The sequence below is a fragment of the Lichenostomus cassidix genome, chromosome 8 (genome assembly GCF_008360975.1).
Source record: "Lichenostomus cassidix isolate B80296 chromosome 8, HeHo_3.0, whole genome shotgun sequence".
In the NCBI taxonomy this organism is placed as follows: Eukaryota; Metazoa; Chordata; class Aves; order Passeriformes; family Meliphagidae; genus Lichenostomus; species Lichenostomus cassidix.
Window position 1 is genome coordinate 21,000,134 of NC_139489.1, and position 11,109 is coordinate 21,011,242.

The 11,109-nt window shown below is 37.4% G+C and overlaps 2 long non-coding RNA genes across 3 annotated transcripts in view; both read left to right on the forward strand.

The window, feature by feature from the left end:
* LOC146434028 (uncharacterized) overlaps nucleotides 1-11,109 on the forward strand; it is a 43,932-nt gene that overhangs the window by 20,518 nt on the left and 12,305 nt on the right. The gene's annotated exons all lie outside the window — the stretch shown is intronic.
* On the forward strand, nucleotides 1,116-3,091 carry LOC146434031 (uncharacterized). The gene is made up of 2 exons (XR_014853812.1): nucleotides 1,116-2,216; nucleotides 2,822-3,091. It is a non-coding gene; the product is annotated as an uncharacterized LOC146434031 (long non-coding RNA).

The following is an 11,109-nucleotide window of genomic DNA, read 5'->3' on the forward strand; positions in this document are numbered from 1 at the left end:
GAGAAGAAGATTTCCCAGGATCAGCTATGCCCTTTGTAGAGCAGTAAGTAAGAATGACTAAGGTATAAAAGGGCATACTGTGGTGAAGCTTTTATGTGACTGGGGACAGCAAGGGCAGAGGAGACATATCAAATGAATGCCTTCTGCAACCCATGAAGAAATTTGCAAGACGTATAAATGGGAAATCAAAGAAAAAAATCCAAAAAATCACCTGGACAGTGGAGCTCCCTGAGTGATCCAGAAGCAAGAATCCTGTTTTCATGTGATGGCCCAACTGGCTGCAGAGATGGGGTTAGTTTGGCATCCGTGGGCTCCCTCCTGCTGACACTGCTCAAATAGAAGAGTTTATTGCAGAACAATCTGAGCAGTATCTTGAACTCCAGTTTTGCACAATTAAACCACATTGGTTCAATGTTCAGGGACTGTAAATGAAAAGAAAGTACAGAGTCAATTTGCAGGAAGGAGATATCCTGTGACAGATGACCAAGTTATCTTTGAGCTGATATATAAACTGGTTTCTTTGCAAATCGGCAGAATGCAATGCCTTGCTGCTATAGTCTCCCCAGGTGTATTGTGTGCATCTGCACTTTCTACTTGATTTCCTCTGCCCTGTCCCCCTGCTGTACTCTGTGGACCTTCCTAAGGTTACAAAGGATCTTCCAAGTTACAAAATTGTCCCTGATAAAATTGATACCATAGTGGTACTTTTTAATGAAGCTATTTGTAAGCCCAAATATTCTGCAGTTCCTGCTTGTTATAGCCAGCTTTTCATGACTGAGACAGATATATTTGATAAAACAAAAACCAAACACCCTCCCCCCCCCCCCCAAAATAAGGTCTTTTCATACTGTTATTTGCTTCAAGGGACACAGAAAAACTGGAAAAGGATTGAGATGATAATGGACTTTTGCACTGCCTATAATTATTCTATTAGCAGCAGACTGGTGGTTCAGTAAACCAAAGACATGAGGACAAACCTTTACATGGGCAAATATGTCCATGGTCTTTGATTTTACAAAGTTTGCACTGGCAGTTGCTAAAATCTATTTAACTAGTCAATTTTGGAACGCTGACCAGCATGCCTTTATATAATGTCTTGCAGACACGAAGGCATCACTTATTTGAGGTTAATAAGCACATCACCTCCTCCTTTTCACATGATTTACATCCTTACAAAATGCTTTATCCCAGTATCAGTCTAGTCAAATTTTAAAAATTGCTCATATCTCCAGTACAGCAATATCCCCTCAATGATCCCTCCACCTCAGAAGGGTGTAGACAACAGGGTGTTTTGAATTGCATCCCAATGGCCAAGTTTTGTAAAACCATTTGAAAGGCCAAAAAGTGCCAAGGTGTATAGTTCTTTGGTTAAGGGGAATGCCACCCCTTTGGTTCAGTAATCACTCAGTTTAAGGATGTAGAGGCTGCTAGGGCAATCTAGTGCCATCCATCAAATCCTTCCTGAAAGCTAATCTGCGTTTTACACAGCAGCTGCGAAAAGGAGCAGCAATGCTAAATCACAGATCAGCATGCCATTAGTGTATCTAGCAAACAGTTTTCTTAGATTTTTCTCCAAGATTAAAAGCTTTCTTTCGGTCATCTTCCTTGGCAACATAGAGAAAAAAAGTCATTTTTGTTAAAGAATATCTTCTGTTAAAGAAATACTCCCTTTTGACTGATGGAAGCTGTTTGCTGCATAAGGAATTGAAGCAAATGACATGATTTACTTAATAATAATTAATATGGGAGTTTTTATAAAAAATAAGAAATTGCATTTGATTTCATATTCTTAAATGCCATTGATCAAAAGTACCTGGCAGCTAAATAAAATACTCCTTTTCCTCCTCCTCCTCCCTGAATGTGGTCCTCTACTAAAAGCTTGGGAAGAGAAAATTGAACATTGTGCCAAAGACTTCTCCCCACTTCAATTCTGATTACCTGTTTTCCTCAGTTTCTGCCCTAAAAATGAGAATGAGATGGTTCACTGCAGGGAGCACCTGAGAGGCCTTCAAAGGAGTGCAGGGCTGGAGAATAGCAGCTCAAAGCACTCTGCCTTGCTCACGTCACCAGAACAGACACAGAGGGAAAACACTCTCCCTGACACGGTATTTCCTTTGCTGCATCCTTGGCCACTGTGATATGAGCAGGAATAGCAGGAGGTGACAGTGATGATTTCAAGCTTTAAAACTCAGCTCTGTGGGGCCAGCTTCCAACAGGTGAGTGAAGTATAGAAAGAATGGGGCTTTTTTCGTATTGATAAATCCAGCGGCATCGTGAGCATTCCTGAAAGCGTGCAAGCTCTGATAAGAGCTTTATCAAGCATGTGTTATTACATCAACTGGCTGCTACGCTGGCTCCCTGATCAGCTGGTTTTCCTAGCTACAGTGCCCTGACAATAAGCTCACATCTATTGAGGGGACCACTTCACTGTCAGGGGAGATGCTGTTACAGTAATTCAGGCTTGAGACCAGGTGTAAAGAAGGACAATCAGACCTCAGGTTTAAATGCACAAAGGTGCTGGGGGATCTGAGGATCTTTTAAAGATCCTCTTCAGATCAAACTTCAGTTCTGCCTTTCTGAGAGTCCCTCCATCTTCATAAGAAGCTCACTGGGGAGTCAACAGAAATAGCTTAATAATTAAACACCAACTTGTGAGAAACATAGTTTCCAGATGTGTTTTTAATACGCATAATTAAGTTTTAAGAAGATTTATTCACCTCCATAAGGACTTTGCAGAAAAGCTTTAGTGGGAATATACAGGGCAGAACTCTTGATCTAGAAAAGAAGAAAAAGCCCATGAATATAATTTCTTTTGTTACAGTGAGACTTAGCTTGCAATTTTGTGGATTAAACTGGGACAGACTTCAAGAGAAGATCTAAGAATTCTGAGAGACATCAAGCATTCAGATTTTCATCACTGGCAATATTAAAATCCTGGCTAAGAATATTCTTTGTCTTGTACTCATATGAATAAGGGCTAATTCCACTTATGAAATACAATATCTTGATTTAATGGGAATTAATTTTGACCACTGGAAGTGGTAGGAGAATATGTCTCACATTGAAAATAAAAGCCAATCTGCCCATGGAACAGTAATGTGCTGCTATCCATATCTGTGCACATTCTCTGAAAGAGGTATGATGGCTTTTCCTGAAGCTATTCTGGGATAATTGTATCTTTGTCCTTTATGAATTCACATATATTTTTATAAGCAAAGCAAGGGTCCCAATGGCGCCATCAGAAATAATCCTTTAAGAGTCTTCCAAAGATATGTCTTGTTTAACTTCAACAGAGAGTTAACTAAACACTCTAGAGAAATTTTATTTTTCCTCATAACCAACAATAGATCCCTGTAAGTGTAAAGTAAGTCATACACAATCAAATGTGCTGGCATAAAAGTAGTCATGCTCTTACTCCTATAAAAAGTAAATAAACGGTGCCAATAAAGATATGCCAACATGCAAGAATAAACCTTTTGTTTTAACGCACATGTAACCACAGAACATTTTAAAAGCTTTTAAATTCATTAAGACTCAGGCCTTGGCTGTTTGGAAGTCTTTTTCAGTGACTGGATCACCAGAAGACTATTTGGGGTGAATTCTGCATTTTCATGCACAGTTGCCATAAAATATTGAAAAAGCTTAGTTTACTTGAGAGTGCATCCTATCCTTGTTGGTTATCACAGAGAATAGAAATAAATTTGTCCTAGTCTGTCATTTCCTTGCAACACTATCCACTGCAGCTAGCACTAGGGAAGGCTTGTTTTTCCAAGTCTAAATGTACAGTACCAGGATGCAACTGTTCTTACCAGGAATGGATTTATATTTTGCACATAATAAAAATTACTTGTATCAAAGTATCAGAAAAAGTCTGTACACCATGTAATGCCTGGATGGATTTGCCAAATCATCTGAAGGAGGGTTATTAATAGAAAAAAGGTGAATGCATTGCCTTTAGTGGAGTCTTCATTACCTCACAAACTAAGCAACAGTTGTTTCAGAAAAATCAAACAAACCCCACGGCTGATTCCTCCAACTTTTTGCCATCTGTATCACTTTAAAATAGTCACATAAAAATGACATATTTGAAAAGTTGTGGTAATTTTTTTTTTTACAGAAAAATTTAATTCTCATTCACAGTGTTCTGTGAACAAAAACTTCAACACTCTAAGAAATTAAAAAAAAAGTGGTGAGCACATAAGGTTCTTGCTACATCTGTTAGGAAGCAGAAAAAAAGTCACAGAACCTCAGAAATGTGGGGAGTGGAACAAGAAAATTGGATGAAAGGGCTGTATCCCAAGGACAGGTATATGATGACTATGCATCACAAGAACTTACTCCCAAAAAAACTCAGAGTGCCTTATAATGACATAATAAGTAAAGGATTGGCTATACCTTTCTAGTAAAATATTTCAGAAAGCTCTACTGAGTCTTTCCTCCTGAAATACTTTTTTGAGATTCCCTAGGCAAAGAGAATGATCTAAGCTAATATATTTCATTACCACTAACACAGAGTGTTGCTCAGCATCCAGTGCATTAAGAGTATCTGGTATCCTACTGATATAAAGCAACTCTTATTTCTCAGAGGATAGAACCCCATGGCTCAATTGTGAGAGTCTAGATTAAAAGATTTACAGTACATATAATTATAATAGTGTCTTACCTGGAGTCTGCATCCTCCTCAGTAGCTTCAGTGATAGTATTTCTCTCTCTGGTATTAATTTCTACTAGTTGGAGCTGTGAAAATTTCTTGTTGCACTGTTTGGCAAAGACAGATCTTAGCTATTTTAGAAAACAGCAATATATGGTTGCTTCATAAAGAATAGGCTGATTTATTAATTTAAGTTTTGAAGGATGTCTTGTCTAATAGTCTCTTATTTTAACATGTGGAGCTATAAAAAGATTTACTGGGACTCTGGAGCCTTTATTTTCTACCTGAATATTATTTGCAGTGCTCAGATCTGATTGTGGATTGTTATGTTTATCCACCTTGTGAACTTCTCCTAAATAATCAAACCCAGTTGGTTTTGACCTTTTTCAATTTGCAAGTCTCTAAATGTTTTCTAGCAAGATTATGAACCCTCCCTGCACTCTGAATTTAAGATAAGGGGTAATAGGATTGCTTTCCTTTGTTACTTTTCAGGGATTGCCTGGAAATAGTTCCCTTGCAGTGGTTACAGGCCAGAGGTTCAAAACCACATGTAATTTTGTGGCCAAAGTCACAGCTAGAGTAACTTGGCATAATTCTGCTGATTTCAAAGGAAAAATCCTTTGATAGCAGCAGTTAGAACAATGGCTAGTTTATTGTACATTAGCTGAGGAACTTCCCCTGGCTTTAATCCTCCTCTTAGATTTCAATGTGAATGAGACTGAGCTCCATTTCAATGTAATTGTATCTCCTTTGGGAAATACTTCTTACTTACTACCCAGACTAGAATACATAGGAGAGCCCAAGAGAAATCTTAAAAAAATGTACATGGGAAATCTCATCAGAAAATTCCTAAAATTTTATTTTATGCTTAATCTCAGATGTATCCTAGATATCTAGTTTTTAAGATGGCTCTTCAGTCATAAACTACCGTTTTTCTCAGTGGCACAGTATAACACATGCACAACTCTGATATAAAGTATACAGTTAACGTAAATTTTGCTGGGTTTCTGTGATCAAGTAGTTCTGTTGTTAAACTCTTGAGCGAGGTATTTTTGAATAGAGTTATGCTGATTTACACCAGTTGATCATATGCCCAATTTTCCCAATATACTTGAGGCTTTTCAGGAGTGAGTGCAAAGGAAATAATGTTCGTGTTTCTTATGAAAAAGAAAAGCACAAATAGGTAGATATTAAGTAACAATTAGGTCTGAAATGTTAATAACTAGATATCTTTTCTGAAGATAGTTAGAAGTATTTACATTTAAAAGACAAGCAAATCTCGGAAAAATTAGAGAAAAATGGAAAATTGTCTTTTATGCTGTTACTGCCTAGCTCACTTTGCAGCTCCATCACATGACAGTGAATAACTGAAGAAAACTATTATTATGCAAACTGCTCCAGGACAAAAGGGTATTACATATCTCATACAAAAGGGGATTTCTTTAAAAAGCACAGCACATTCAGTGTTTAGGGTTTGCAGTTGAAATTCATGGCCTCTCTTGCCAATATTATCATGCAGCTGGGTATTATGCTATTGCTTTACTCTGAGGGGAGAAACAAATCACAATAAACATATTCAAATGCATTCCTATTAAACAGTTATATTCTCTTATGTGGCAATATCAGTTTTAATGATTTTTAGCATCTTTTCTCTAGTGCAAAGGTCACAATAAAGACTACCAAAGAGAATTTGATTGCAAACAGAAAATGCCAAAAAGGTGCCTTTTTGGATTTGAAAAAATTATCGCTGGAAAAGAGTATTAGGCATCATTTTAGTGTTCAGAACTGATAGAGTAATAATAATTTTTTCTCTTACTTAACAGCTATGAGACAGAAGTCCATCTTTCTCTAGAGAAGGCTTCTGACACAATCTCTTGTATTTGTTCTGTAAAACAAGGGTTTATTATTTTAATTCAGATTAATCTATTATCTTTCCAGGAAGTGTCTCCTGTTTAAATAAAAACAAATCAGCTGACCCAAAAGATTCCTGATGAATAACAGATTAAATGTAGTCTCAGAAATCTTAATCTCTTCATGATGTGACTAGTCAAGCACTAATTTGGGGCAGTAAATTACATCTGCCTTTACAGGGTTGGATGTTTCCTGCACCTTCTATATGCAACCTTAGTTGTAGGAATATTGTGAACTATCTTATTAGACATCAGTATCTATCTTATTAGGCATCAATATTTTGTTTTGAAATTCTTTTAAAGGAATGTTTTGTAGAAAATAATAACAAGTCACAGAGTACAAGTCAAACAGTTGCAGAGGAACAGCTTAAACTATTTTTCATTTGCATATCTCCAGCTATGTTTTCAAGTCCTTATTTCTGATTTTGTCTTCTGTTTTTCCCTGAGTTGCCTGAGCATTGTCATTATAGAGTACTGAAAGATATGTTCTCTGAGTGATGTTATGTACTACAAAACAAAGGAATGGCACAAAATGAAGTTTTTTGGCAGAGAAAAATAAAGAAGCTATGAAATAGTTGCTTGGCAGGAATTGGTACAGAAGCCAGTCTGAGGCACAGAGCACACTATGGCATCCAAACACTAAATTCATACTAGCCCTGGGTCTTCAGCAGAGTTAGAAAAAAAAAAAGAAAAAAAAAAGAAAAAAGAAAAAAAAAAAGAGGTCTTTGAAAAGCTGTGTAGCAATTATTGTACAATTTGAACATACTTTCATTTCCTTTACATTAATCAAAATACAACAGATGCCACAAAATCTCACTTGCTTATAAATAACTGTTCTCTATGGTGCTTACATTCTTATTGTAAATTTTTAATTATTATGTCTTGTTAGGTACCAGGTGTGTTAGGAAAAGTAGTGGTGAAAGAAATCTAATCCCAAGTGGTGTACTTAGATGTGTACCAGGGTCAGCATGAAAATGGATGTTATTTGCACACCATTTTAGTCTTAAATTGTATGTAAATAATCAGTTATTTAAATTTGCTACACATGATTAAGCTTTCTGATATTCTCCTACTATTTTTTCTACTACTAGTTACTGAAAAAATACAGTTCCAACCTTAGGTGTCAAACATACATCAAGAATAGATCCATGCATTTTGTGGTCACCAGTGTGCATGGTACTTGTGTTCTCTACATCACTGCAACCTGGTTAACTGAGCTTCCAGCTTTCACAAATGAAAAGGGGATCAGCCATACAGATCTGAACTTCTCAAAATATGCTGCACAGCAACAGGGCTCAATGCCATAGCCCTTTGAGAAGAGTCAGACAGATTATTCCCATTTTATTGAAGGGCAGGTTTGGTCACAGATGCTTAAAGAAGTTCAAGGTGTGAGGCAGATCTTTGCACTGCCATAGCTGCTGTACCACCATGAGGAAAGTTTGCACTGCTCCAATGATTTTCATGGCTAAAAATTCTTCTTTGCTTGTCGGACTGCTAGAAGATGAGCCATCCTGACAGTTTTGTTTATTGGCTTTAGTGTGATGTAATTATATATCTGTCCATAATGGCTCAGAACCCTCCTGGGGAAATACTGGTTTGCCAAGAATTGTGTAACTCTACTTTCACTGTGCCATTCATAGGATTGGGAGAGTGGGAGTTTTGCCCAAGAGGGGAACTGGTTTGGAAGCTGTGTTTTCATTCAGAGGGGAATTCTTCTGACACAATGAAATCTCTTTCACTGAAGAAAAATTCTGAAACTTCAAAATTTAAAATAACAAAAGTGTATCCTAAACATTTGAGTTAAAGTAACCAAAAGGATTAATCTGATTGTTTGAATGATATAATTCTTTGTGAACAGTGAAACTGCATAATTTTTGGTGCCCTAATATAATTTGTAGCTCTAACAGTCACACAAAAGGAGCTTTCCTTATGGATTCACATAAACATTACTTTGATGTTGTTCTTTTTTAAAAAAGCAATAATGTGGGAGAGTCAGGCTATCACCTATCTTCTCTTCATGGATTACTGCGTCATCTCCAAAACATGTATCAATTATTTTCAGGATTACTATCTTGGAGGTGATACAATGTTTTCCTCCTCATGATCACTATTTGCAGTTCACTTTACTTAGTTATTGTCCCATTGACATTTCATGGAGGAGAGAAGGAACAGATCTACTGTGCTTCCTCTGCTCTGTGCACCACTTTGTATGGAACAAGCTTTGGAATACCTGACATTGGGCATGCCGTGTAGAACATCCTATGAGACTGGCTGGATGGTGCCCCTATACAATTTTACATATATGCTAGTTTGTTCATGCTTCCATTTAAGTATGATTTGGTTTTTTCCACATAGAAACCTTTTGTATTTTTTTTTAAATTCTGATTTTTCTGAAATAATCAAAATTAAGAAAATGCACTACGTGAGACATACTAATTGCTGGCTGTGATTAATTCGTAATTGTAAGCCCACCCACATGCATAGCTTCAATTGCTAGTAATTTACTTGCATGAATTCAATAGAAGCAGACAAATTTCAAAATACCTCAATCACTATTATTTTAATTGACAGGTAAATTTGTCTGTTGTCACTGCTCCAAAAAACTTAACATTTCTTAAACTGGTAAGAGACAAAGTTACTTAGACCGATAAGCAACCTGAAGCCTAACCAAAAACCTTTAGTAAACACACAAAATAGCCTTCCTTGCCTACATTTACTTTCAGCCTCCCAAAAGAGTTGCTACTTTTCTGTAGCAAAGGAGAGGATTTATTGTTTTGCTTTCAAGCATTCTTCAGTTCCAATGACAGGAAGCCATTCAAGCCCTATGTCAGAGACTTGAGCATTTGGGGAACTATAGTGTGATGACTTCCTAGGGAATTAAGTCACACGGGCTTAATGGCATCAAGGGTTCTGGTTATCCCTGGTAGAAACTAAGGAGTGAGCTTCTCACGCTACACTGAAAGACATCTGCCTAATGCAGCCTCATGCTCTTGCTGCTCCCCTTTAAAATACATCTGCCAGACATATTTTTGCCTCAAAATACAATTAAAAAAAAAGTCTTCAATTCTTCTAGGCCACGTTAATAAAAATTGTTGCATATTCTCTGTTAATTGTACTAAGTTCTGCTGAACGATGAGGGTCAATTCTTACAAAACAGTGTTTGCAATTACAATATCACAACCTAACATTGACCACAAGCTTTCAGCCAGGGCACATAAGTGAATATAGTTTATCCTTTGCTTAAACCATCAGCATGGCTTTTGAGCATGGTTTTAAAATAGCATTATCTAAAAAAATAACAATGTTATTAATCACTTCTTACAAGACCTTTAGAGGTTCTCCCTTTTCCTGTTCATAAATCCTTAGTCATTGCATTAAATTTTTCTCAGACAGGAAACAGTAACAATTGATTTACATGGACAAAGTCGGCTTTTCTCAGTTTTCAGTCCAGCTTCCTCTGAGATGTCATTGACCTCCAAAGTACAACTTCTTCCAAGAAAGTTTTCTTTGGGATTAATAGCCTTCAGCATCAAATCATCAAGTGCTATAGACATTACCAGTGCTATAAGTAAAGCTTCAGCCTTTCCACATAAACTCTTATTTTCAGAAGTTTATAGTTTGGCTACAAAAATACAGTTTTATGCTGAAACTTACTTTAAAAAGCTCAGTCTGGAAGTTATTTCAGTTTCTGAGAAATCTGCACAACTCTGTGGGTGTTTTCAGACTGAAATTCTGACCAAGACTATGACTTGCTATCTGCATCCCATTGGTGCCTGACTTTCTAAAAGTGCAGATCTACTCCTGATAAATTATGGAAAGGCAAACTAAAAGTGTGTTTTAAAAATGGTTATCCCATATGTTAAAGATTTTCAAATTGGATCTAGTCCCTGTTTCTCTGGAAGACAGTCTAATCACTTGAACACTACAGTATTTTTCAGAAGATTTTAGCCAGCCAGGGTGAGAAGCGAGCCCAACTGCTCTGCAGTGACAAAGGGATCTCAAGCTTTCTCTAGGTGTCTGTGTGCAGAGTAATGGAGGAGCCAGCTGGTCCTGGAGCAGTTGGAAATGCTGATGGATTGGGGGATGAAAACCTCGTAGAATGGAGGCTCAAGAACACCTGAAGTGGGAAGGTTGGGGAAACTGGCCTCCTGCCTCTTCAGGAGCCAAGGGAGTGCTCTGGTGGCTGGGGCTGAGTGCCAGGAGGGACAGGTGAGGGAGAGGAGAGGGCAGGCACATTTCCAGCATCCTGAAACAAAATCTTCACCATAATTAGAAATGCTTAGATCAAAATCCACAGAATTTACTCACATGCTGTTTTGTTCAATTGACTTCATAAGGGATTTGGAGGCACCACCTGGAGGGAAAGTTGACAGGGAGATGCCATGGAGTTTCCAGTTTCCTTTGTAGGTAATTCCTGTAAAGGGATGACTTGGTCCTGAGTCACTGCTACTGGAGATGGGAATACAAACACAACATACCATGCAAATATGTTCAAGGCTACAGGTTCCAAATGTAATTGCTTCAAAGAAAAATGTTCTCATCTGAGAT